The 13,118-nt window shown below is 40.8% G+C and overlaps 1 long non-coding RNA gene across 2 annotated transcripts; it reads right to left on the minus strand.

Moving 5' to 3' along the window:
- Positions 1-3,317: 3,317 nt before the first annotated feature.
- LOC135489245 (uncharacterized) lies at positions 3,318-13,037 on the minus strand. 2 transcript variants are annotated; one of them, XR_010447113.1, is made up of 5 exons: positions 12,851-13,037; positions 10,604-10,677; positions 9,672-9,746; positions 9,450-9,530; positions 3,318-8,911 (listed from the first exon to the last, which is right to left on the minus strand). It is a non-coding gene; the product is annotated as an uncharacterized LOC135489245 (long non-coding RNA). The 2 variants fall into 2 exon arrangements; XR_010447114.1 differs by lacking the exon at positions 12,851-13,037 and adding an exon at positions 11,758-11,816.
- Positions 13,038-13,118: the final 81 nt, after the last annotated feature.

Here is a 13,118-nt window from a genome sequence, read left to right on the forward strand (position 1 = left end):
CGTGCGCATGGTCCATTTTTGGTGTAATTACTTGTCTCCAACTTTCTCATGTCAAATTGTAAGGATCCAACCTCAGCATCATCATTAAAGCTGAGCGCACACGGGCAACAAAATGACAGCGAAACTGAAAACATTTGTTTTCAGTTGTTTTCGAAATGTTTTGCGTCTTTGTCGTGTTTGTTTCAATCACCCGCACACGGGAGACAAAATGACACGGTCACGTCACAGGTCACGTCAAAAACAAGGGGTAACTATGGTTGCGCCATACGTCACACCCCCGGTCACACCCGCGTATTCCAAGATGGCGGCCGATTGTGAGGGCACTAACATTGGAATAACGCTAAAAGCAGTAGTTGGTTTTAGGGTTGGCCGTTAGGCGCCGCAGGCTCATGTGCGCGTGTTAGCTGCGCGCGCACTAGCTGCCCTGAGACTGTGTATTTAAGGTGTAAATAAATGCACGTGTATAAACACAGACATGACATGTCAGCCGGCTTTTTCAAAAGAGGGAGATTGAACATGAAAACAAGACAAAACATAACATAAAATTTGCATCAATCGATATTAAACCTTGACCAGAGCCTACATCATCGGAATGTCTTGGGCTAGCTAGTAGAAATCCGAGAATGTCTGATTTAACGAGCAGAAAATGTTAGAATCACGGTGCTGCCCTGATCACGCCCACTTTTCTATGTTGTGACTGTGTATTGACTATTGTGAATTTTGTGTGTTCCAACGCTAACCCTAACCCTGGTAACCTCACCAGTTGCTCAAAAACTGCATTGATGGTTCGGTAAAGGTAGGAAATATAATAATATTACATGAAACATGGCTTTATAATGAAATAAAAGTTTGTTCATATGATATAAAGTCACTTAAGCTAAGGACACTTTAACTTTGTCACATCCTTCCTCCTTGTCTGTTTTAACACTTTCTCTGATTTCATTTGTGATTTATCCCAAGGTCTATTGTTTTCTGTTACAAAGGAGATATGTAGTGTTCCTTTATGCATGGAAAACTGGTTTGAATGAGTTATTTTTTAACAAAAACAAATGATGTGGAAGACAAAATTATGACTGTCCTTCAGAAAATGGCATTTTCAACTCGTTCGGCACCACCAACAACCGAGAAAAATGTAAAAGACCGTTGGTCTTGAATTAGATCTGTGCAGAATTGGGAATATATCAGGAAATTGTCCCAGTGGATGAGGTGATTTTAGGCAATTCTTAGGCGTATTGCATTAGGTCTTATTTTGGCCCTTTTTGACCGATCTAACCCTTATATTTTCTGTAATTCACACTGAACAACTTACTTTTAGTCCGTTTCATCATTTGTAATCCCCTCATACCAAAAACAGATAAAAAAAACTATAATTCATAATTTTAGGTTTTCAGTTGACTTTAACTGAAAATCCTTATAGACCCCAACCCTTAGTACCTGATTTATCAGTCGAATATGGCAAATATACTTTTTTGGTGGAAATGATCTGGAACAATCATTTATTCATATAAAGCTGGTATATATGTCCATCGCACGGTAAATTTGTTTTTTAATTGAATTTTTTTGAAAATAGCCCCAAAAAGTACCCCGCCCAATATTGAAAGGGTCCATTTGAACCCTCCAAACGTAGTCGATTTGCACCGAATGCTAAATAATGTTGAGATCTATGCCCTACCAACAAAATATGATGAAATGAAAACATTGGTAATGATTTTAGCTGTAATTTCAGCCATTATCTAAAGAGCCCCTTCCGCCGCCTCTTTTCTGTTATATTCCTGATGGAGACAAGTCTTCAGTGTGCTGTCCCAATAAATCAACAAGATAGTCTCATAGAGATGATATTTATAGAGACAAGTATTCAGTGTGCCCTCCCAATAAGTCAACAAAATGTCGCATGGAGGTGTCACTTATGGACACATGACTGTCTTGTCTCAATCAGACAAGATTGTCATTAAGAGATTCCCTTTTGGAGGCAAGTCTTCGATGTGCTGCCCCAATCAGCAAGGTGTCCTCATATAGATGTCACTTATGGAAACATAGTCTTGTCTCAATCAGAATACAAGATGGTATCAACAAGATGTCCCTTTTGGAGGCAAGTTTTCAGTGTGCTCTCGAAGGGATGCCACTAGAGACAGGTCTTCAATGTGCTGTCACAATCAGCCTACAAGGTGTCCGCGTACATATGTCACTTATGGAGACATGTCTTGTCTCAACCAGACAACTAGATGGTCTCAAAGACATGTCCCTTTTTGAGGCAAGTCTTTATTGTGCTGTCGAAGGGATGCCACTTCTAGAGACAAGTCTTCAATGTGCTGTCACAATCAGCCAACAAGGTGTCCTCATACATATGTCACTTATGAAGACATGTCTTGTCTCAATCAGACAACTAGATGGTCTCAAAGACATGTCCCTTTTTGATGCAAGTCTTCAGTGTGCTCTCGAATGGATGTCTTTTATGGAGAAAAGTCTTCAATGTGCTGTCACAATCAGCCAACAAGGTGTCCTCATACATATGTCACTTATGGAGACATGTCTTGTCTCAATCAGACAACTAGATGGTCTCAAAGACGTGTCCCTTTTTGAGGCAAGTCTTTAGTGAGTTGTCGAAGGGATGCCACTTATAGAGACAGGTCTTCAATGTGCTGTCACAATCAGCCAACAAGGTGTCATCATACATACATCACTTATGAAGACATGTCTTGTCTCAATCAGACAACTAGATGGTCTCAAAGACATGTCCCTTTTTGATGCAAGTCTTCAGTTTACTCTCGAATGGATGTCTTTTACGGAGACAAGTCTTCAATGTGCTGTCACAATCAGCCAACAAGGTGTCCTCATACAGATGTCACTCTTGGAGACTTGTCTTGTCCAATCAGACAACAAGATGGTCTCATAGAGATGTCCTTTATGGACGCATATCTTCAGTGTGCGTGCTGCACCGAACAGACAACAAGGTGGTCTCATTGAGATGTCACTTATGGAGACTATGGTGTGCTGTCCTGATCAGACAAAAAGGGGGTCTCAAATGGATGTGTTCGGTGTGGTCTCAAAGGTATGTAGGCATGTCTTCAGTGTGGTGTCCCAATCGGTCAACAATATTTTATCGTAGAGTCTAGAGCGTTCCTTATGGAGGGAAGTGTTCGGTGTGCAGTCCTAATCGGACACCAAGATGTTCTCAAAGAGATATTGCTTATGGAGCCATGTCTTGGTGTGCAGTCTTTAACAGACAACAAGGTGGTCTCACAGAGATGTCACTGTGATACAAAGCAGAGTCACAGAAATGAACTTTAGCCTAGTGAAAAAGATAATAGACAAGGCGATAGATTTCAGGTCATTTAATTATTATTATCTGCTCTGCTCATTGCCCACACCAAACCCTTATTCAAGACTTTAAAATCATTAGAAGTAACAGATATACACACTCTACTACAAATGAAGTTTCTACACAAATTTTTCAATAATTGCGATCTGGGTTACTTCATTCATGCATCAAAACAAATGACCAAATACATCCTCACAATACTAGAAACGGGCAGAAATCAATAATCCCACGATCCCGACTTAACATTAGGAAAAAATACAATTTTTGTCACTCAGTAGAACCTCTCTATTAAGGACACCATCGGGACTGCCAAATGCTGTCCTTAATAGAGAGGTGTCCTGATTAGAGAGGTCATATTGAATGGAAAGTACCAATTTGGGACCAAAACTAGTGTCCTTAATAGTGAGGTTGTCCTTCATAGAGAGGTATCCGCTAAGGGAGGTTCCACTGTATCTTCAATTCCCTTTCTGCCTTTAAGTATCACGATAAAATTCACACTCACAGTCTTCATTACGGCAGCAGATTAGTGCCATAAAAAATAAAATATTATCTCGTTATTACGAGATCTTTTCTCGTTATTATGAGATCTTTTCTCGTTATTACGCGATGTTATCTCGTTATTACGAGATCTTTTCTCGTTATTACGCGATCTTTTCTCGTTATTACGAGATGTTATCTCGTTATTACGAGATCTTTTCTCGTTATTATGAGATGCGAAAGTGCACGCAACATCGAGGATTAAGGTCTCATTAGGGAGTTGTTTTTTTCATTCATGCGCGGCCAAGCCATAACCGTAGTTCCTAAAATCATTGATTTCTCGGTCCTCACAGTATGTCAGCGTTGATTCAGCAGTTGTTTTGGCAAAGACATGTTTTTTTTGAGTTTCTGAAACCTAGAGCGCTACTCAATAGGCGACTAACAAGAAACTACGCATTTATACTGTTGTTGCCGACGTATGTGTACACTGAACTTGGGATGTGCGTCGGCCCCGTGTTGAAATGCCGTCCAGTCCCAGTTGGTGCGTTTTTCGCTGATTTGTGCAAAATTCAACACATCTCAAAAGTTCAATGGTTGACCCTCGATTTTTTTTTATTTTTGTGTAGCGTAAGCAACTGTCTTTCATGGGAGAATGGTCTCTGTAAGAATTATTCAGGAAGAAATGTATAATATTTGGGGTTTTTCGTGATTGTCCGGCCCAATTGGCAATATTGCCATTTGGGATGGTGCAGAGCTAGGAGCAAATGCGACGCTTATGATTTATTTAAAGAAATAAAATGCCCGATTTAACATCCTGCAGAATCAGGGGAATCAGGCGTTTCCAGTGATATACGATACAAATGGGTTGTCCTCATGCATTCACTTTGGAAACGCATTTTAAAATAGATGTTACGTCCTGTTAATGGGACACGTCATCATCGCGTACATTTGGGAAAAACTCCCTAACGAGACCTAAAGCTCAGGATCAAGCGCGGGAAAGGTCCGTACCATATACCATCATCGCGTAATAACGAGATAACATCTCGTAATAACGAGAAAAGATCGCGTAATAACGAGAAAAGATCTCGTAATAACGAGATAACATCGCGTAATAACGAGAAAAGATCTCGTAATAACGAGAAAAGATCTCGTAATAACGAGAAAAGATCGCGTAATAACGAGAAAAGATCGCGTAATAACGAGATAACATCGCGTAATAACGAGAAAAGATCTCGTAATAACGAGATAATATTTTATTTTTTATATTTTTTATGGCACTAATCTGCTGCCGTACTTCATGACTTCAATATGTATAAAAATAATTTACTGGGATTATACAGTTCTCGCTGTGTAATTCCACACTTTTACATAATATGTTCACACTTGAACTTTCAATATTCACCACACATTTAATTTTGCCAAACATGATTATCATTTGTACATATGTGGCTGGGGCACTTTAGGTACATTACCACGGTGGCAATTGCAGGACAAGGGCTTTTAAAATTATGTCAGTCATTTCAAACAACTTGATCTGTCTACTACTCTCATATATAATAAGCTCAAAAGGCCCAAAAACGGTTGTTGTCAGAGAAAAATATTACCGGTACAAGTACTTGCTGGAAATTCCTGCAGCCATTCAGTTCACTGTCATGCTGATTTCAACTTAACTCAATGAATGTTATCTTGGGACTTGAAGAAATGTGTAATTACCCTACAACTTGGGCACTGTCATGTTTCTCAGGAAAGTCAAGTTTTTCAGATAAATGCCAGAAAAAGCCATTATCTCTCGTCAGAGGGCTCTAGTTGAGATGAGGCACGAGCGAAGAATGTAAATGTAATGGACGCCATTTTTCAAAACTTTCCAAGATTACTCAAACAAATTATTACAGAAGATGATTAACGAGTGTCGCGTAAATGAATACGCACATTGCTTGATTACACGACACACCTCAATCTTTTATTTTAACTTTATATTCAAAACTTAAACATATGGGGCCAAATTCATAAAGGGTGTTTAGCTTAAAACAGCGTTTAACTACTGAATAGACAGATTCTGGCCCTTGATGTGAATCTTCACAGAATATGAATAGGCCCTGAAACTGATTAGAGAGAAGTTGTACATGTCTAACCCTTAAACGCCCTTTATGAATTTGGGCCTGTGTTTCTTGCGAATGACCAATGGTGCGCAGTCAACCTCTTGAATCCCGGTGACCGACCAGTCAGTCATTTTGAAATAATGTTTTTTTCCCCAACGACCGACAGGTCGGTCTCAGTAATATTTTTATTCCCTTGAGCTGGGACGCTATTTTATTGCTGGTTTTAGCGTGTTTGATGTACAGTAGGGTCAGTTAGAGCATGCCTGGGTAGATGGTGCCTCGTCACCGGACTTTGGTGGTTGTATGCGGGCGCCATACATCGTGAACGTCAGACCCAATTTTCGCAACCACGTGACCACCCTGGGATCCCGTGATTTTCAAGTTTTGGGAGTCAAGAGGATAAACGCAGCAAACCAATCTAGAATGATCTGGATCGGTCAAGATCGGTCAAGATCACTGGTTCCGTGTAAATGGCCCTCACGTGTCTGCATAGGTTATGGTATTCCAACCACTTCAAGCACTTGGTTTGGTACCAAAATTATTAAAGGACCTTAGGCATTATTAACCCTTTGGCTCCCGAGGCCTATGTAACGCGATGTACCGAGATTTTTTACCAGTTTTATGCAAAATAACGTAAAAATACTTTTAAATATTGTACCTCCTTCATTATGCATCCTTGATTTATAGTCATAGTTCCACCTATTGTTGTGTATTTGGTTGAGACGGTTGTATGTGTAACGACGACAACAACGAGTAATGGCGAGGAGTTTAAGATGTCCGCGCCCACCCATGAGAGCACGTGCGATGAACATTTGTAAAGTTTGATTGATTTTGTAGCATTTTTGTTTAAGAGGTTGAGGAGTTATATCAATATACAGTCCCTACAGAACACCTATGATAAAACCCCGTGTTTTTTCAAGACCCGTGTCTTCGCCGTGTGTCAAAAAACCCGCGGCGCACTTGCACCTATCAGTTGTGTTAGATAATGATTAATAACCCCGGCGACAGGTGCGCTGTAGGTAGGGAGCTCTCCTGTGTTTCTTTCCCGTTGGAGGGGAATTTCGCATGCGCAATACCGCGGCAACTACACCGCGCCATCTGTCGCCGGATCTTAGAACTTGCAATTGCTGTGTCTATTCAGATTCCACCTATCAAAAACCTGTGTTGAACACAGGTCTAAATTAGCCCCCGATTGGCCGCATCAAGCTCGATGGGGCTAATAGACACGGGGATTTGACACACGGGTCTATTTAGACACGACAATTCATAGGTGTAAGCGCAAAAGACACGGGGATCTGATAGGTGGAAGTACGACTAATAAAACCATACATTTTCGTAAAGCTGATTACCTTGGCTATCAATTGGCGTTGTTTCTGGGTATCAATTAGGTAAGAGGTAATCAATAATCAGTAATAATCAATATTTTTTGATTGATTTTGCTCTAATTGATTGATTTTTCTGATTTGAACAAAGTATATGGAACTGTAATTGATGCAGTTACAACCTGTTAATGATCAACGTAACTTGATTGATAACCTTTGATTGACTATTGTCTATTACTGATTGATCGAATAATACAACATAATATTAATTTATATGCTAATCAGTTCTTGCTGCACAAGCGCCAATCAAACTGCAGCGCCCTCTGTAAACTATGAATGAAACTAAATCTAGTCTTCTGCAGATCACCAGGGACACGAATACACTGTACAATAGCGTCTAACGTGTACCGAGAGTTCTATACTAAAGCATTAGTATAGGGACGATATATCGTACCGCCTACGCGAGACAAAATACAGGGACGATATATCGTCCCCTCTAGGGAGACGAGGGGTTAAGGGCAATATTACCCAGCTGTCCGCTGCCCAGTCACCTCCTGTTCTACATAAGTAGTTTCCATCAACAAATTGCACAAAAAAAGGAAAAATTCCAAAGACTGAATTATCGCGCTTTTCTGATGTTGACCCATTTAGCTCTCCAAGCAGTGACCCTTTTCACGTGGAACAGTGCACGAGTAAGGCGTTTCCTGGAGTTAGGACCTACCCTGTGACGTCTTGGTACTGATATTATGACGGGAAAGGTATTTCGTGCCAGGACTTATGCTACCAGAAATAATGAATAACGTGTTAAGAGCTGAAACAAAATGGCTAAAGCATCAAACATGATTGGAGATTGGAAAAATAGTTTAGAGGTGAACCAGAGGAAGAACAAAAATACTGCAATAACAAGAGCAACGCAGGGCGTAGCATATGCCCCGGTGAGCACTTTGAGTTGGTGTATTAGGAAAGTGAAGTGTTTTTCAGACAACCCCGGGCAGCTGGTGTCATAGCTGACTAGGTTTAGTTGACATTGTGAAAGAGTTATTGGTCTGTAATGCCCGCTGTGCACGTTATCTTTTTCTACCCACATAAAAAGTTACATGGTTATTACTCAAAGCGTCCTTGTTAAAATGAGAGGAAACGAAAAGTTTACAGACGCCTGACGCCTACCGGCTGACGGACATTGGTAAAACATAATGCCTCCGCAATGCTTTACGCATTGGCGGGGGCATAACAAGCTGCCTATTACTTTAGAGTCACACTCCACCAAAAAACATCGATGAAACCCCAGTAAAAACAGTAGTAATAGAAGATTCAGCAGAAAGCATCTAAAATTGTTTGGGTAGACACCTGCGATATAAATTAAAACTGACCACATTCGGCATTTAAATCAACTGTTCTAGGAACAAACGTCTTGGCGCCAAAACCCGATGTTGGCGAAAATGACATAATATCATGTAAAATCCAAGGAAGACATCAAGGAATCGCCTACGGGTGGGCACCTGCAAAAATGTTAGTTGCAGCAGAAACTAGTCTAATCCAGAACGTGTGTAATCCATTTGTGACTGTGTAATTCACTATGAAATAAATCCTTAATCCAATGTTTCCGTTTCTTCCATGCACCGACACTGCCTCAAGAATATTTCCGCCTCAATTTTGTTAAGTCCCTCGCATTGTTGTACTAAACAAATCATAGCCTGGAAAATCAAATTATAAAATTTCATCTATGATGTGATGATAATGCTTTACTTTGATAACAAATTAAGTATAATAAGAATGCAGTGGACAATCAAGTGACATATTTTCGTGTTTCCCAACAAAATCAGCCCAAATAACGATAATAACAAGGAGTTTTATATGGCGCTTTAAAAGAGCTTTCATTACCCAGCCTATATCCAGAAGGTAAGAGTTACAACGTGGCACATGCCGGGTATCGAAGCCAGGACCTCCCGATCACAATGTTGATGCTCAAACGTTGTGCAACTGCGTTCCTCTGAGCACAAATTATTCCATATGCCTGAAAATGTACCCATCTCTGTACGTAGGTCTTTTATTGTTTCATGACTATCCACAGGATAATGCATGAAGTGATTCAAAATTATCTCTAGGCACTGTATTTGGTTGCAGCCGGTCAGTTTAACCCAATTCGCTTCAAGTTTCTCGCCTGTCATGTGCTGTACTTTCATGGAGAGATACCATCAATAAGGCTGACCATTTGTCAAATTTCAGACCCACCTCTGGCTCACGGACATTCATCATGGTTTTCATCTCTGTCTGCGGCAACTCATCCTACAAGAAGTTTATGATGGCCTCCATCTGAAATAACATAACATTTGTCAAATGAAAGGTATCAAATTGCTGTTTGCTGTGCAAATTGTCCATGACGAAGTCGGAAGATGAACTGATGGAGAAGACATGAATGGTTAAAAGGCAATTTAAAAATTGCATGTTTCTTACCTCCCAGTCCAAGATTGTTGTAAAGCTCTTCTGGCTTCTTACGAAAGGTTTCTTTACACATGTTTATCACACACTCTGCAAAAAAATAACAATTTGAATCCTTTGAAAACATTTCGACAATCACATTCATCATAAAGACATAAGAAACGTTTCTGCGGCTGTCTAAGTGCAGACAATGACAGTCAAACCTTTTTTGCCTTTACATACCTGTAGCACGAGAAGTAAAAAGCTTTATGGACTGAATGATGCAGGAGCTGAGCTTGTGTATGAAGTTGAACTTCATCATACATGTATGAATTTTCAGAAAAGAAGTTTGACCCAGCACAAAGCCCAACTCAGAGTCAGATGAAAAAAAGATTTTTATTCTGTTTTAACTCTTTAAATCCTTGAATTTTTTTAGTGTTTCCAAGTATTTCAGCAATTTTCACCCCAAACGACCTCCAAATGCCCCCCCCCCCCATGTACAAGACAGCTTATTAATTTCACTAGTATTATTTCATCAAACGGATGAAAACAAGTATATTGCATATCCCTAAACCGCCCGAAAACCAGCCTAAGTTTCATGATGGCGATGGTGTTGCTTGAGATTAGGTACGTACTGGCAGGCAGCTAGGCTAGGAAACTAGACAAAAATCAGTGGCCGGATATCGGCCGGTTAGGACATAAAGGGTCAAATATCACATGCCAAAAAATGACAAGCAGTTTTTTAAAAAAAACGACCGATGCTATGACTTTCAATTCCAAGCGATGACAGATCAATTAAATCAAAAATTTGTATTGAAAAAGTTTGACCATCCAGTCCACGCGTTTACACTCCATCATCCATAGCCCAAAAACGATGCGGACAAATAATTTATCATGAATGGACAACAGTAGTAACAGTATTTTATTGTAAAATAAAAGGCTGTATTAAAATTTTAGTAAATACTTACGGATTTTACATTCTTCAAAACACTTGAGTGTGGGCACGAGTGGCATTAAAAACCCCAGGGGTGGCACGGAGGGCCTGCAATGCCACATTTAAAAAACATGAGTTACCAAGATTTGGTATCCCGATGGCGATGGATGCAATCATATTTACAAAACAAAAAGAAATACATGTAAGTGGTAGAAAAAATTTTTTGCAACTGATTTGAAACATTTCTTAAACGATATGTGCTGGAGATGCCAAGCCTCTTTCATGCCGTCATTGCCATGGTGATGCTGGCCGATGCTATTGCACCCCGTCAATCAAATATCCTTTAAAAAATTGTATTACAAATTGTAAAAAATCTTGACAGTGCATCATGCTGTGCACACGTGCTACCCGCTGACCGACTTTCGAATGTCGTCTCGAGCCAATGTGCATCCTTTTCTGTGAAGATCTATTGTAAACATGGTTTGTTTTGGCGACCCTAGGTGGAGCCGGCGTATCTGGCAATACTGCAAAGGTCCTATAAATAGACGAATTCGAAGAAGTTTGTTTTGGTGCTGACCAGAGCGTGGTGTCCCTAGGCATTGTCCAAAGTCAGCTAAGGCCTTCTGACGAGTGACATGTTCTGGGTGTGCGCACTCATTGTTTAAATTCTTTTGGAGCCGATTCCTCTTCTTCAAACAGGCCTATCTGGATGAACACACTCCCTCAAGTGCATGCACACAGTCCCTTCACTGCCACAACCTTCTACCAAAATAACATTGCGCAATATTGTTTCACCACTAGGCCTACGCCTCGTTATTTCACCAGTTACGTCATTACGTTGATAAGACGAATTCGAAGAAGTTTGCACTAACCCTTGAACAAAGGATCGCCGTGTCTCTCTTAGGCACTGTCCGAAGTCGGCTTACTACGCCTTCTGACGTATTCCGAGTGTGCGCATTCGATTTGTTTTGGCACCGATTCCGTCTTCTTCGAATACGTCTATTTCCTAAGTGGTGATATATAATATAGACCTAGGCCTATAGATTCATGCACTAGATTGGGAACAACGTTTACATGACGTAGTGTTGGCTGTCGTCACGTCACCATGCATTTTACATTACTGTAACGTGACGAGACGCGACGTTTTCGTAAACGTTGGTCCCAATGAAGTGCATTGATCTATAGTACCGATATATATAGTATGCACTCCATGACGTGTTGGCAATGGCAATACAATATCATGATGGACGCACACTCCACAGAGAGTAAGAGTAAGACTGAGCTGAGAGTGACACTAGGCTTACACGTACACAGACACGGTCTACCTAATGCGCGTCCGGAACAATTTGCGCGTCCGGAGCGCGTCCGGAAGAGAAAGTGCGCGTCCGGAACAATTTCCTATGTAAATATGAACCTAATGTTGCATTAGATGGCTTAAATAGCATTTTAATTCCATGTAGAGAAAATAAAATTGGAAAAAATCTCCTTGGTGACTTTGTATTTTACAATTTTCAGCGGGGTGATTTGGGTGTTACACAGCCATCAAATCCCAGTTTACTGACGTTTCTCCTCAACAAATTGTTGTTGCAGTTGCAGAATTTCGATAGTAGCCGTGTTGTAATGGATTAGACTGGTATCTGGTGTCTCAGCACATGGAATGAATTTTGTTGACCCCCCTTCCCCCGCCCCCCTCGATCCCCCCTAAAAGCGCAAATTGGCTTCACAATAATTGCTATTGCCCCTTATCCCACGGCACGCAAAGACAAACTCATACCGACTTAGACGACCACAACAGGAGAAGGCGCGTAAGGAAGTTAGGATATGAGTATGGCATTAGTAATTAACCACCTCGCTGAAAATTGTAAAATACAAGTCACCAAAAAGATTTTTTTCAATTTTATTTTCTCTACATGGAATTAAAATGCTATTTAAGCCATCGAATGCAACAATAGGTTCATATTTACATAGGAAATTGTTCCGGACGCGCACTTTCTCTTCCGGACGCGCTCCGGACGCGCAAACTGAGTTCCGGACGCACATTAGGTGGACCCCACAGACATGATGAAGCCTGTAGCCTGAACGCCTAGACTGCAGTCTTAAGTCTGCACACACTCGGCAGTGCATCGATTGCATGAATGATGGTCTGTACTCTGTCACTGTGGTACCGGGCGGTAGGCCTACGAGTAAGCGTCTTTTTCTCACAGAATCAACGAAAAAAACTTGTTCATCTTCTACAATACTTTTCCCTAAATCATCCAGACCGTAAAGCAATAATATTTACCGATTGCATGATGGCGAACAGCAATCCCAACGCTAGTATTTCGGAACAAACTACTCATGCTAGTATAACCGCGGCAAAAGCACGAAAAGCAGCGACAAGACAGTGTCCAAACGCAAGGGAAATCGTCGTTAATTTGTAAAGTACGCCCTCTCGCGGAGAACGACTGACCCCGTCTTGGCCATTCCAATGTTAGTGCCCTAACAGCCGATCTCTAGGGTCTTTGCTATTTCAGTAATTGCGGCATACCGCCTGTTCTTATCGCTGTAGA

The sequence above is a fragment of the Lineus longissimus genome, chromosome 6 (assembly GCF_910592395.1).
Source record: "Lineus longissimus chromosome 6, tnLinLong1.2, whole genome shotgun sequence".
Lineage (NCBI taxonomy): Eukaryota > Metazoa > Nemertea > Pilidiophora > Heteronemertea > Lineidae > Lineus > Lineus longissimus.